Source organism: Lycorma delicatula, chromosome 7 (assembly GCF_047948215.1).
Source record: "Lycorma delicatula isolate Av1 chromosome 7, ASM4794821v1, whole genome shotgun sequence".
Lineage (NCBI taxonomy): Eukaryota > Metazoa > Arthropoda > Insecta > Hemiptera > Fulgoridae > Lycorma > Lycorma delicatula.
The window spans coordinates 4619064-4635117 of NC_134461.1; the positions used below are offsets into that span (position 1 = coordinate 4619064).

Sequence of the window (16054 nt, forward strand, 5' to 3'; positions counted from 1 at the left end):
ACGAACTTTATGAAGAACGATTTACAAAAATTCACGTTTTGACCGGTAAACTTTACTTTTCGCTTAGTCGAGTTTTATTTCGTGTAATAATTATCCAAGTTTTTAATACGATTCTTAAGAATTCGATTTGATATCTGAAGCCGCATAAGGAGCTAAATATTATACGATAATAAATCAGACGACATACGGTTACAGTTAAAGAAGTCGGAACCTACGACTAGTTTTGCTCTGTTTGCTGTTTTATATGCCGGCCGGCCGGTAGAAGAGAAATAACGCGAGACGGCCGGCAGCAGAGCGCTACTATACGATCTGGCAACGTCGCTTTATACCACTCGCTGCACTGTCCGCGCTCTTCCCTGCCTTCCCTTAAAAAACTATCCTGATCTAGACACTGAACACTGTATCACCTGGTCGCCGCTGTTACCGGCCGATCGCCTCGTTCGTCGCGCCCGCACATCTTTGTGTTAAGCGTGTATGCATTCGTATCCGTACCGCCGACCCGTTCTTTTGTTTACTTTCAGCTTCGTCTTTAACCGGCCAGCGACTAACTTTTTTTCCTGTTACGCGTCTCGGTTCTTTATCTACTCGACGGTATAAAAACAGTAAATAGTTCTATCTAAAAGTTTCCTCGCAGAATATACGGAATAACGATACGTTATACTTATCGGAAATAAGAATGTAAAAGTGTTTTGTTTATTGTGCACGCTGTTGTTGAAGTTTCATCTTAAATCTCCATTACAAGAATGTTACAGTGTTATTAAAAATATCGCAGTCATCGATTTGTCGGTAAGCAGTTCATTATTTTATTATACTTATCTTTAGTACCGGTTTTACTCGAAGATTATTGTAACGACGTAAAATTAACTCGCCGATAACAAGTTTAATTAAATCGATAATTAATAAAATACATTTTAATTTTATTAACGTTAGGTGTAATCGTATAATAAAGCGACCGGCTGCGATTTCGGTCTATTATAGAAACGTAATATTACTGAAGACGTATAATTTAAGGCTTAAATTTTAAACGTACAGATTAAGTATTACGGGTTTACGTCTTTCGTGGTCCCTTGACCTTTGTTTTGTTATTTTTGTGGTCGTTAATAAATAACGAGAGAATAAATGAAAAAACGTATTCCTGTTGTTAAAAATATTACAATCTCCGACTATTTTTCTGCAAAACGTTTAAAGCGCTCGTTATCAAAAATAGGCCGTCAAAGAATTGCAAATTTTCCCGGCGCTGTCCGTTAAGTTCAACCGAATTTTTAAATGGATATAATACTATAAAATTAAGTCGTTAAGTAAATTTTGTTTGTTTTATAAATATTGGAAATATTATAAAATAAACGAAAATGATAACGGCGTATATTATTATTAAATATAAACTATTAACGATTATAATCGTCATTATTATTATTAATAATAATGAAAATAGTTTTTGTAGTAAATTTGACCCACGATTACGAAAAAGATCAGATAGCTCAATAAAAAAAAAAAACGGTACTGTTTCCCGGAAATTCTTTAACTTGTTCGAGTGCGCTGGCTTAGGAGGTCTTGAGACGTTGACGTTTGCTTAAAGCATCGATATCTAAAAGTTTGGGTATTTTTTGTTTACGAGTAACGCATTTGCAGTAGTAATAGAGCTGCAGCCGGAAATTAATACTAAAATTTTGTTTAAAGTTTTGCGTTTCAACATATATTAAGGAAATATATTTCATCCTTCAGTCGTTAAACCTTACTGTAAAATTTCGTAAGTCGGAAAACGCGTCCGGCCGTAACTACGCTACAAATTAAGTGCTAAAAGGTCGAATTAAAACAAAACCTCGCTTAGTTCGTCTAATAAATGGACTTTTATCTCGTTTATAACGCGTTCGGTATAAAATTTATCGTACGCCAATTTTAATTAAAAAATAATTTTAATAAAGCAGGAGCGAAATAGTTTAATATAAACGTTTACAAGTCGTTAGTAGCGGGGTTTACTAGTCGGATTTACTTTTATCGATATCCGATATTCGTAATACGAAACTTTACGCGTTCCTGTTAAGATTAGAATCAAACGACTGAACGGTTCACAGAGGAGATCTTGGTGATTAACCTTCTAGGAATCGAATAAAAAAATTTAAACGTTTGCTGCAAATAGGAGTACTAAAGTCCACGACCGGTAACGGTTGTAATTAACCTAACGCGAGATAAAGTCGCTCCCGAAATTCTCAGGAAAAAGTAAACTATAACGTAAAACAAATCGTATACCGTAACGGACACACTTCTACACCGTTTACCGTATATTGAAAGCCATTACTTTCAGAAAAAAAGATATTCTGATTATGCGTCCGGGTGCTTTTTCCAGGGGCTACACCCATAACAAAACCGGGAAGAGAGAAAGTAACAAATTAACGAATCGCTTCGTTTACTTAATCTTACTTTTCATACGCGTTCGTAAAGAAACTGAAAAAAACTGTATTTCTGATTTAGATTATTTCCCGTTTTACTTTCCCGTTTTTAAAGAAAATAACATTTCCGTAAAAATTATATTCGTCATTTTTTGTTTCGCTCTATCCTTGTTTGAACCGTGGAACACGTAATCAATATACTGACTTCTCTAAAATCGTATACCGCTTTTTTTTTGTCGAACCGAGCACGTTTACTTATTTTTTTATAGGCTTTGATCGAGGATTTTTAGAAGACGTTTAGACGTTTTAGACGCAAATAAACCGTTTTTCTGGTAATAATTTTAAAGGGACCGCCGTAATTCAAAGAGCATACGCGCAAAATTTTATGCAAATTCTTCAATTCAAGAACGATTGTCAGCACTTCGAACGAGGTCATTACATTCCATCGAAACACAGTTAATTATTTCCGTCGTATGTTATCGAGGCTACAGTTCTACTCGATCTATATCGTTATCGTTTCGTTAAAAATAGTACGCTTTCTCGTACCCGGTCGAAGAAAAATACAAATCGTATCTTTTCATTATCGAAGGGATATATTAATTTCTCGATTCGGTCTACTTTTCGGTCTTTATTAAGTCTTGATTTTTTTTAAGTACAACAGATGTCGTTTAGGTAAGCTTTCTCAAAAAGCTGCGACTTTAACTATACGGGTATACGGTGATCAGACCGATGATATCACTTGTAGGACCGAATATCACCTGCGTCGCGTTGGATTTGGCGAGCCGATATGCAACAGTATATTCGGCTCGGAGTGAAAAACCACTTGATATCTCGGTTTATTCAGTAAGCCCGGCACAATACGGTTATATAATTTACGGGAGCGACATCACGTTTCAGCTCGTGTCAGCCATCACGTTTACGACACTTAACGAACGTATTAATTAATTATACGTAAAACCGTAACGTTCTTCGCTCGAATTAATTACAGTAAAAATAGCTCACGGCAGGATCGATTAAGTAATTAAATAGATAAAAAAGGTAATAAACTAAATTTGTGTAGTCGCATTAGTCGTTTACCGTATGTTATTTGAAAGGTTAAATTCAACAAGAAGGAACGCAAACAAGATTTGTTTTTGTTGTGGGAAGTTAGTAACGACAATTCTGTAAAAAAATAGACGGGCGTATGAAGAAATTATGACTCCGAGCGACGCCGGGTGTATAAGTTAGTTAATATTACAAAAAAAATGGCGAAGAACATTTCACATCAAAAGAGTCAGCGTTTTAGTTTTCTAAATGCAAAAGTTTTTTAGATATTTTCATAATGAAAGAGTGAAACAGGAAACTAGAAAATTCAGATTTTTATCGTTTTTTCCCCTACTTTAGTTATCTTTAAAAAATTGATAAAAAAATTCAATTTGAAAAAACCTTGAATTTGAAAAAAATGAAATATTTTTTTTTCGGTCGTTAGGTCGCTTTTTTGTCCACAATATTAATGCCTTAACGGAAAAGTGTTTGGGTCGTAATGATTTCGTGTATCGCTTAATTATTTATCGATACAAAATTATGATTAATGTAAAACTTATTTTGAAAAGTTCACGACATATTATATATGCAGACGTTTCATTTTTTAGAGTAGCATAAATATTAATAACCGGTAAATACAATTTAAAAAAAAGAAACAAATATTTGTAAAGTTTTTAAATGTATTTCTACACATTCCAAGCGTACAATTATAGAAAAAATTCGTCTTTACTTTCCCGCCTGGAGCTATAGCGGAGCGCTAGGCGGGAAAGTATTATTATTATTCTTTTAGAAGGGAAACTATTTTAATCGGTTCGATTAGGTTATATGCGATTTTAACCGGATCTTAATGTAATGACACCTAAGGAACCCAAAAATACACAAAAACCGAATGGTTTTTGTGTATTTTTGGGTTCGCATGTACGGTGTACGTTCGGTGTTTTTCTATAACAGCAAGAAATAATAAAAGCGCTTTTATAACAATAAAAGTTCCGAAATTTGCTATTACCGGAACCATCTAAAAAATGTTTCCACCGTCTGTTTTAAATAATTAATTTTAAAAATTAATAGCATCCGATCGGGTCTGTCTAGCGGTAAACTCGTCGTCGCAAATCAGCTGATTTCGAAGGTCGCTTTTATACGGATTTGATACATGTCGTGGATGCTCTGCTGTTCTTTTGTATCGGTTGGTTTCGACTAACACGAGTCTGTTCAAAAATATACGTTTACCGGTACATTCATTCGGTTCTCGATGAGTCACTAATGACTTGTTGATGCGACTGTAAATAAAGATATTAAAAAAAATATTTAAGTATTTTCTTTTACGACAAACAATATTATTCTGTCGATGAATTTTTAAATAACAAATTAAAAAAAAAATTAAAAGCGCTGAATTTTGTGCTCATATTTAAAATGTACTTAATGTGTGCTTAAGTAATTTGTATTTACGTCTTCCGAGTTATCTATTTTGTTGTTTTTTTTATAATTTTCTTGCGTTTATCTTAATATTATCGTACGCGTTTATATTTTAGATATAAAAAAGAATTTAATCGTATAATCGATTGTGTTTTTTCATTCTTCTCCGATCGAGATTTCACGACAATTTTTCCTCGATCCGTTCTGGAAAATGCCGGGACAGTTACTTTTCTTTATATCTATTCGTTCCTGAAGGGTCCTATAATAACGTGCATTATTATTAACCGATCGGAAAAAATGGTTATTTATTTGGTATAAAGGTGTATTTTCTTCTAAAATTCTTCCTGACGTAAATAGACGAATACTTCGTAATTTGTATTCGTATTGTTGTATCGATTTTCGCTTAAAAGTCGAAAAATCGTTTTCCCGGGCTGAATTAGTATTTCACCTCTGACAACGGCTTTCGGAGTAAATTTATTCAGTAATGTCGTTATCGGATATCCAGTAAAATGTAACCGGGTACGCAGGCAGAGTTGTTCGTATATCTTAGTCGCTAACTAAAGAACATCCTGTGAGAGATATTTATGTGGCGCCTAGAAAAAGATTATAAACGGACAGAATTTTATTTCAATATCTTTTAAAACTCGAATAACTGTTCTCGAGAGATCAGAATAAACAGAGACCGTTAAACAAAATTTTTCATTCCACAATTTTATATAAAAGGCATACATAATCTTTCATATAAAACGGTGTAAATATATATCGTACGAGTATATATAACTACTTTGTCGTCTGTAAGTTGTTTAAATAAAGTTATTTCTTTTTTTGTACGTGTAGGTATCGATGTAATCGATTAAAAAGAAACGTTTTGTTTTTACCGATTTATCAATAGTTTTATTGATATGTACGCATTTTGCCGTCTTTTTTTTTAATACACCACCGGATATCGTGTAATTTTTTTTACGCGAATACAATTGGGCGTGCAAACATTCGATTTTAAATTTCTGAGAGTTTAAAATGTTTTATAATCTGACCGATTGTGTTAATTATTCTAAGAATTGGTAAAAGGAAATTATGTACAGGATTTAAAATATTTTAAGGATTTAAAATATGAAAATATATGTAATATTATTTAATACCGTTAAACAATCGTGGGACGGAAATTGTAAAACAACTGCATTTTACTTAAGAAACCAACTTCTTCTTAGCTCGTTATTTTTAAAATGTTATTTTTTAAATAATTACTTAAGAAGCGTGAGAGAGAGATAGAGAGAGAGAGTGAGAGAGAGAGAGAGAGAGAGAGAGAGAGAGAGAGAGAGAGAGAAAGAGACTTATTGAGATGTGTCGGAATCTCATGAAGGTCAAAGGGGAGGTTAAAAACCATAATTTTCTGCTTACGTAATTTACGAACGGCTCCCAACTAGAGTGCAGTGAAGTGTTTCGCCGCTTCGATGAGTAAATCGGTTCAAGATGTAAGATGCGTCCAAGGTTCTTTTAAGATGCATATTATTTAGCCGACTGCATGCAAAAATTAGGGAATGAGTGTGTAACAACGGATAAAAAATACATAAATTTATTCTGTTACAATAAAGTAGACGATACACAATACAATTTATCTATTTTATCTATTAATTTTATTAATTTTTTATCTAATAATTTTATCTATTTATTATGTCATTGCGACTGCTGATCGACCCTACAGGTTACTTACGTTAGCGTAGAAAAGAATTTAAAAATTGCAAAACGATTTACCTTCAAGAATAAGGGAATATCGGGATTAACTTTGACTTGCAGTAATTAATCGAAAATAAAATGAAAAGGTAACCCTTACGGTTTTTTCCCTACGAGTGTTCGAGCATCTTGATCCCGAAGAGGAAGACACCCGCCAGGTGACGGATACAGTCGCCACACCACCCCCTCCGTACCGAGCCCTTAGGGGCTTTACCGGAGGTCGTGTTCAACAAGCCCCAACACATCTTGTAGTCTTACCTCAGTCAAGATGTCACCGAGCGAATGCCGCGTGTGATATTCCCGTCGGTCTACTAAACGTAAACGGATCGTACAGACATTAGTCTTCAAGTCTTAAACAAGACCGTACCGATTGAGCCGACTACTACCTATCCGACGGAAGAATCTGTGAGTCCAGCAGCAACACCGAACGCTAAACGCAGAAATCTAAAACACAAAACTTTGAAGTGGAAATTATAAACGGAAACAAGAACTTAACAAAAAAAATAAAACAATAAAAGTACGCTAAATAAAACATTCGCAAGACGCTAATTTAAAAACACAAAAACATATAGCGTAAAACCACGTTTATAAAACGAAAAATATTCTAACGATAAAACAGAATAACTAATCAACATAGCTTACGGTAAACAATTGTCCTACATTTAATACGGAAAACAAAAACACAACAAATCAAACTAAACATCTACCCGACACATGGAAGTAGAAACAAAAACAGAACTCACAAAATGAAACATTAAATAAAAAACAAGGTAAACGTTAATATATAACCTAGCAAATCACCAACCAGAACTACGTTAACAAACTACACCAACACCCAATTACGTAAATAAATAATAATTAGCTCGAAAAAATCCTAACCGTAATCCTACATCTACCGTGAAAAAAAAACACACAGAAACATATAAAACCTAATAAACAAATCAAGACACCGAAAACATGAAATAAAACATATTTAACAACAAAACAAAACCGACAACATAGAACGCTAATGAAAACACAAAAAAACAGAACCCAGAACTAAACCGTAAAACAAAAATATGTAAATCTCTGATCGACTAAAGTAAAACACAAACGAAAATAACAGAAAACTGTGATAGCTGCCTCCTGAATGTCAAGCTATAATTCTATCCGACTGAGTAACAAGATCCGCGCACGCCTGTGAATATCCTCAAACCTAAAATCATGGCCGGCTGGCTTCCCTACTCGGGAACAATTCTTAACTGAACAATCTTTATTACCGTAATACGAAAAGAGCTCCTTTTCATTACAATTCTTGGTCACGTGCCCTAGCCCGAGATACCTGAAACAACGTCTCACCTGTAACGGTCCCTACCCTTGCATGAATGATGTTCAACAAAAATACGACCTTGATTCTCAACAGTTATGTTCAGTTTCACGTACGATAAACAAAGTATGTAACTCTTTTCTTCTCGCTTATGTAAAGCATATAAATATGTTAATCTAGTTGAGTTCAACAGCTGTTTTATAATATATATATTTTGTCTTTATAATACTATTGTTAATTAATTCAGTTCTGTTAAAGGTGTAACTTAAATGTGAATCTAAATAAAGTACTTCTTACAATGTAAATGATGTACATGTACATCATAATTAACCCCAACAATGTGAAATAAGTTATTAATAATACGATATTAAAATAAACGAAATGTATCTAAATCTGTTATAAATTATACGTAATAAATATAATCGAGGTATTTATTGAAAGAAATTTATGATCTAGCGGATAAGTTCTGAATACTGGAATGTGCATTTAGGTACAGTTTTTCGAACAGTTTTTTCGGTCCTACGGGTCTCTTTACGAATCCTCTTATCGCACTCGACTATGTAATGCGCAACGTCACTATTCCGCTTACCGGTCCGAAACGCAATCTTGAATTTTTCTCGATAATCATCATAATCGTAATCCGATAAAAGAATATTCTGATTCCAGGCAGCATCCAAGAAATTCTTCTCCCCCAGGGCACGTGGCGCATCGTAAATTATTACCTTAGGATGCAGAGGCTTTGTCGAGACCACCTTAAATGGATATTTACGTAACTCCTCAATTTTCTGAATTTCACGTTCGGTATTAGTACCGTTTGCCACGATTCTTACTCCTTTCCTTTTTTAAGGATGATCGGTCTTTGATGATGACCGTCCTTAAACCGTGCTCCCTAGGATCAAGTTTCTTTATCGCCTCGCAGTCGAAGGCCACAGATGAAACCCCGGTTTGTTTGTCAACAACACCTTCTGGCTCGAAGCAGGAGGAGTCGCCGAAACAACCTCCAAAAACGATTTAGGCCGAGGAGTCCTGTCTCGCTCCCGGCCCTAAATACCTCAATGTACCCTTCTGATGGATCGTGCCGCTACGCTGTTAAAAAATGCAAAAATCTTAGTTTGCGCATACGGGACAGGATAAACGCACCGCTCTTATCTCAAACGTTCTTCGGATCGAAGATAAATTCCTCCATCTCACCGCACAAAGAATTGAACGTCGATCGGTTCCGTCGCTATTTCATCCGAGACCAAATTCGATGAGGCCAACTGTTTCTCAGTTTCTTCAACTCGGCGACCTCAGCCTTCTTGACCTTCAGAGGCTATAACGCTTGCTGTCCGTGATCAGCAATAGTCGGGCCAATAATTTCCTCAGCCATCCCAGCGTCTGAGTCGAATCTTCAACGGTTGCGCTAACAACGGTTGGGCCACGTGACGGATCCAATCGTCACACCACCGGAGGGGTGGTGTGACGATTGTCCTCCACAATGTGTGGAGGACACATTGCCCTGAAGGGCTTTACCGGAGGTCATCTTCAATGAGCCTCGAGGCATCTTGTAGTCTGGCCACAGTCAAGAAGTCGTCCGTGCGAATACCACGAAAGATATTCCCATCGGTGTATAACGTCTAAAATAGATCCTACAATAACGTTATAAGTCTCAAACGAGACCACACCCGTTGAGCCGTTCTACTAATCTACCTGTAGGGAGGGTAAGTTCAACACGCAAATGCCAAATCGATCAACAACGCAACAATCAGAACGACAACAAAACATAAAACAGAGAACACTAAACTCTGAACTAAACAACAAACCACTACACTATCATAACTATAACGTAATTCAAAACAACAACAACAAAAACAGTATAAAGGTTACAGAACCTTACAAAACATAATATAAAATATAAACGACTCAAAACACTAACACGTAACAAAAACATTAAGCACCAATCATTAACCAAAACCCAAAAGCACAAAACATCAAAAATAGAAATAACACGAACACTAAATTTGACAAACCACAACACTATCATAATTATAACGTAAATCAAAAACAATAAAAATGTAAAACTAACAAAAACAGAAACAAACCTAACTAAACATAAATAACCAAAAAAACTAATACGTAATGTGAAACAAAACAAAAACAGTAATACAATCTTACTAAATCGAAGCCTAAAAATCAAAACAAATACCGATAACCACAAATAACCTAATCAAACACATAAAACCTATAAACAACTACAACCTAAATAAAACTGGCTATTAAACATTCCTACTAAGTAAAAAGTCCCGCGCAGGCTTGTATGCAAGATAATCCTCCAACCTGCTGTCATGTCCAGACGGCTTTCCGACGCGAGAACAGTTCGCACACAAAAAGCCTGTTAATTACACAATCTTTACGTGGTGACCCTCTTTACAACAGAATGAGCATAGCTCCTTCTCTTTGCAAGACTTAACCACATGTCCCAACTCGAGACACCTGAAACACCGACTCACAGGCAGACATTCTCTCACCTTGCATGACTGAGCATCCACAAAGATACTACCCTCCACAAGAAGTTTCTTGCTAGCTTCTTCTCGCCCTCTACAAAGTAATGTACGAAATCGCTTATCACTTTTGCCAGCCCGAAAAATAATTTTAAATCTATGTAGTAAATCATCGTAATCTACAAACCCCGATACAGAATTTTGATCCCAAATAGCATCAAGAAAACCCTCCTCCTCCAGATCACGTGTAGATCATACATCATCACCCAAGGTGGCAGAGGCTTAGAAGCAACCACCATAATAGGATATTACTCATCCCATCAATGTCACGAATATCTCGTTCAATATCTGTATCATCGGCCACGATCCGCATACCGAGTTTCGAATTATCCTTAAGGCTGATAATCCACAAGCCGTTATTTCTAGCATCCAATTTATTAACTACCTCACACTAGAAGGCGGCGGATGAGACACCAGAAGGCTTGTCTGTTAACAACACTTTCGGGTTTGATTTCGGAATTACAGGAGTAGAAACTACCTCGGAAGCCAATCTCGTAACTGGTGCGGGTGGAACAGTCCTTTCCTGTTCACCCGTTCCTGCCTTGAATCTCTCAGTATCCTTGAAACCTATCGTTCCTCATAACAGTAACAAATGTAGAAAACGCAACTTCCGCATACGAGATCGGATATACGAGGAACTCTCTCGCGTTCTTTGAGTCGCTCGAAAATTCCTCCACCTCACCACACAAATCGTTAAACATGCCGATTAAATGAGCCGCAACATCGTCTGACACCAAATCCGTTATGGCCAACCGCTTCTCCAACTTCAGAAAAGGGTAACCTCAGCCTTTCAGATTTTCAAGGGCGTGCCTGCTTAACGCTTAACCTGAGTAGTAACAGATGGAGAAAATATATCTTCGACTAACCTCGCCGCATCTGAATCTTGATTCTTCGGCAATTGCACCGGCCACACCTGTAGCCTCTGAAACTTTAGCCTGCCTGACCGTAACTGAAGACAACTCTTTTAAGTGAGACATCCCTTTTCCTTTCTTTTTCGACCTCATCCGCTGACCAGAAGCTACAGTACTAACGGTCTCGCCATCGGAACTACTCTCAAAACCAGCCTCTCGACTCACGCCTACCTATCGCAAACTACCCGAAATAAAATTCAAAATATTTAATCGACAAACTATTAAACGAATAAACGGTAAAACACAACCGATTACAAATAAAAATACAATGCAAACAAGGTCGGTCGTTGGTCCGTGGCGACCGATCCAGCGATTTTATGCCGGCGAAGAGGCGTACCATCTAGATACCTCTGAAATAAAATTCGCTGATCCATCCTGCGGTCGAGGAAAAAGCCATGTTAACAGCATATCCAGTTAAGCGACTCCCTTGTTTCAGCAAAAAACAAAAAAACAAATCGGCCGGTAAATATGAAGTAGGAATACGACACAGAAAAAATGTAATTTTAGAAAATTCCTTTCGCAGTGCAAAGGTTGACGTGACATATTTGACGCTCGGACACGTTCATCATATACGTTACCTTTTCTATCGAGATGAAATGTCGATTAACCGCTAAACACGATGCGATCAAGAAATTCCTTATCTTCACGATGCAAAATTTCGATCGTGAAGTTGGCACGGATGGCTTAGTCGATAGGCTTTAAAGTCTGTAACAGTTGTGAACGGATATGCGAGCGTTTTGTTAAAACATTCAACACCGTTGTCACCGGCAGCGGTAGTTTGCCGCCGGCTTTCTAACAAAGTTTTTAAGATTTCGCAGGAAAGACTCTTTACATGTTCTTCAGACACCGTTGGTCGTTCCGTACTCTTCCTTTATCCAAATATTCGGTCATCTCAAACCGACTATGCCATCGACGAATGTTAATGTCGCTAGGAGGATCACAATTAAACTTTGTACGGAATACATTGTTAATAAAGATTCACATTTACCAAACTACAAAACATAGACGGCTTCTGTTAAGGAATCGTTATCCTTGCTAAAGGTTCTGCCAAGATGACATATAGGCAATCGATCTACGATCGTGTCCGAAACTAAAACTGTCCTTTTTTCTGTTTGATTCTAGCCTTAAATCGATACTGTGCACCTCAAACAAAAGATATTATTACGAATTAAAACCACGAATTCTTTATTGAACATCCGGTTCAATAAAGGATATCGTGGAATAAAAAAGAAATAGGCTGGATAAAGAATATCGAGTCACAAAAGATGTCATCTGGGAAAAAGGGTGAACCCAGATGTATTGTAGCCCTAGCACCAGTACGTGTGCGCTCTGCTGGGGTGGTCATATAATTCGCTGGTACTCGTGGGAACAAACATGAAGAGTCCTAATAAAAAGTAGAAAAAGGTGGAACCGCCCTAGATCGCTTTAAATCACCGCTTTTCTGTTCTTTGTTTTCTAAAAAGTGTTTTGAGGGCTGGACAAAGTTGTTAATTGTACGGGATGGTTTCGGATCGTTTATAACTGTTCTACGGTCGACTTTGATTAAACAAAAGCCAAATTTTTTAATATTTTAACCGGTACTTTTCAAACGTTTTTCTTAAATTGAGAGCGAACAAGGAAGGAAGTCTATAGTGTGAAAACGAGAACCGGGTCTCCTTTCCTATTCTCCCCCCAACAATCCGTTGCAAATAACAATTGTCTGAAGGCTAAATATTAATCCAAAATTAAATAGTAATCGGTGACAAAAGTAGTTTTGGTATTATTCTGGATAACGATAACGTTCGGTTCGGTATTATTCTGAAGCATATTATCGAACCGTTTAGTTTTTTTAAGGTCGCCTTATAGGAAATGAGTACTTAAATTTAATAAAAAAAATAATTTTCTACCTTCTTCGGAAGACATTCCGTCACTAAAGAAACAAGAAATGATTTTTCAACATGATGGGGCTTGTCATTTTTGTCAGGAATATAGAAATTATTCGAATATACGATTTATGTACGCCGGATTTATGCGACTGGATCGGGCGAGGCGGATCAATTAATCGGCTCCTAGATCATATGACCTAACTCTTGACGCCAACAGACTACTATGTATAGACTCGCAGGAAGCGAACCAGAAGTAACTAGAAAAAACTAATTAGCTATTAGAAACTTTATCGCAGTTGAAATTATACGGACGATCCTAATACATTAAGAGAGACAACCTAGGATTTTGAATCTAGCGGATATCGTATAAACTGTGAAGAACACTTTGAACGGCTATTGCGATAGTAAGTTTGTTATATAGTTTTATTTATTTGCGAGAGTCGTTTGATAACTGAAGCGCTGTAGGAAAATTATTTTTTATTCGATGATAACGAAACCACCGCTACTTTTCAACATAATCCTCGGCTATATTTGGACGCTTTTTCCATCATTCTTATTCCAGTAGTAAAAAATGATTAATTTTGGTGTCTGAATCGATCTTGTATCGCATTGATAGGCTCATTGAGGCCGAATTTGGTACCGCATAAAAACACTTTGAGAAGATCAAACAAAAAAAAGATCTAATGGTACGCGATCGGGATTCCAAGGGGTGTGTGGGAACACCTCCCGACCAGACTTTAGAATTGCTTCTCGTACTTTTTGAGCGTTTGAAGCAGGACTTTATCGTTCAGTAGAATTAGGTCTCTCGGGATATTTTCTCCTTATTTCGGGTTTCACTTAATTTTCTAGCGCGTCAGAATAATACTCGCTGTCGATTGTTTGTTGTTCCTCCTAATAATCGCAATAAATTTGTCCTTTATAGGTAGCTTAATTTCCACTCCTGACGTGTAGCTTTTGAATTTTTCTTGACGGCACTTATTAAGCGATCTAAAAAAAGCATTCGTTACCTTCCGATATAAACCGTCGTTTAATTCCTTGCAAACTTGAATTCGGGAATCTTTGTGATTTTGTGTCGACCGTCTCGTAACTCATAACTCGCCTAGAACATGTTTTGCGGTAATTTAGATTATCGTGGATATTGGAATAGACAGTGCCGACACTCGCATTATAAATTTCTGCGATTTCTCAAATGTTTATACGTGTTTTCTCGCGAATAAGATCGTTAATGCGATTTTGCAAAGCGTCTTCGAAACCTCAATCTGTCTTCCGATACGATGAAATAACTATTCGATCGACTCGTAAATATTTGCACGTTTAACGCTCTTTTTACCGTATTGTTTTAACATTTTCGAGTGAATTTCGGCCGGTTTTACGCCTCAGAAAATAAAAATCTTATCACAGCACGCCGTTCTTTCGCTGTATGCGTTGCAAGCAGAGGCGACTTTTTGAAATAAACAGAAAAAGAAATTCTTTTCGGATAGTCGATATTTTCTATCTCTCGAATACCGACTTAAACGTCAGACAATTTTATTTTATTACTACATTAAATAGTTTTTTCGCTGCTGCTACTTGTCTTTTAAGAAAGAAAAAAATTTTCACGAAATAAAATGTAATTTTCTAAAACGTTTCTTGTTTCGGTTTAAAGGAATAATACAATCTTTTCTGCCGCGTTTCGTTGTTTTGTTTTTAATAAAGGTCAAATTTGTCAAACTTTTTATGTTTTGTCGATTACAGAATTTAATTTTGTACAAATTTTGTCGGCGTGAAATTTTATTTCTTTACCGGCAATCTAACGAAGTTGCTGTACGTCAAACCTAAAAAATTGCATCGGTGATCCCAATTTTTTAAATTTTTACAATAATTTTCTCAAAACCTTCTAGAGATGTATTTATAGGAACTGCTTTATTCAATTTTTCAAGCCCAAAACGATATGAAACCGTCAATGTTTCTCCCAAGTTCCAAGAACATCGGTACGGTTTCATTTTACTCTCGGAACAGAAAACAGGGTGAAATTTTTCGCAAGCTGTAACTCGAAAACGAAGCGACCCACATTTACGAGAACGTTTTCTTTATTTTCCCTTGGAGAACTCGCGCACGCGAGCACGTGTGTGTGTGTGTGTGTGTGTGTGTGTGTGTGTGTGTGTGTGTGTGTGTGTGACGCTTTGAATTAGTGAAGAAAAAAGTTCATTATATTTATTTACGACTCCTGTTGTTTTGCTTATATGGCGATAAAACTGTAATGGGTTTTTTAACCTACGTTAGATTAATTTTTTGTATTTTCTACTTTTCTACTTTAGAAAAATATCCTCAGTTCGACCCGTGTGTAGTTTTTAGTTATTTATTTTTAAACAGAAAACATGTCGATTTCTTATTCCATTTTTACCTTCGGTAATACGAGTATTTTCAGACGCTTACTGAACCCGTTACGTTTTTTTTTTGTCTTCAGTCATTTGACTAGTTTGATGCAGCTCTCCACGATTCCCTATCTAGTGCTAGTCGTTTCATTTCAGTATACCCTCTACATCCTACATCCCTAACAATTTGTTTTACATATTCCAAACGTGGCCTGCCTACACAATTTTTCCCTTCTACCTGTCCTTCCAATATTAAAGCGACTTAATATGTGGCCTGTAAGTCTGTCTCTTCTTTTAACTATATTTTTCCAAACGCTTCTTTCTTCATCTATTTGCCGCAATACCTCTTCATTTGTCACTTTATCCACCCGTCTGATTTTTAACATTCTCCTATAGCACCGCATTTCAAAAGCTTCTAATCTTTTCTTCTCAGATACTCCGATCGTCCAAGTTTCACTTCTATATAAAGCGACTTTCAAAAATCTTTTCCTGACATTTAAATTAATTTTTGATGTAAACAAATT

The 16054-nt window shown here is 36.3% G+C and overlaps 1 protein-coding gene across 3 annotated transcripts in view; it reads left to right on the plus strand.

Annotated features, from left to right (window-relative positions):
* Positions 1–412: 412 nt before the first annotated feature.
* Positions 413–16054, plus strand: part of LOC142327741 (rho guanine nucleotide exchange factor 17) — a 247187-nt gene continuing 231545 nt past the window's right edge. For 2 of the 3 annotated variants that reach the window (XM_075371042.1, XM_075371043.1), the window contains exon 1: positions 413–786. The gene's annotated coding sequence lies outside the window, so the exon portion shown is untranslated. The remainder of the gene's footprint in view (positions 787–16054) is intronic. The other variant, XM_075371041.1, reaches the window with a different exon arrangement.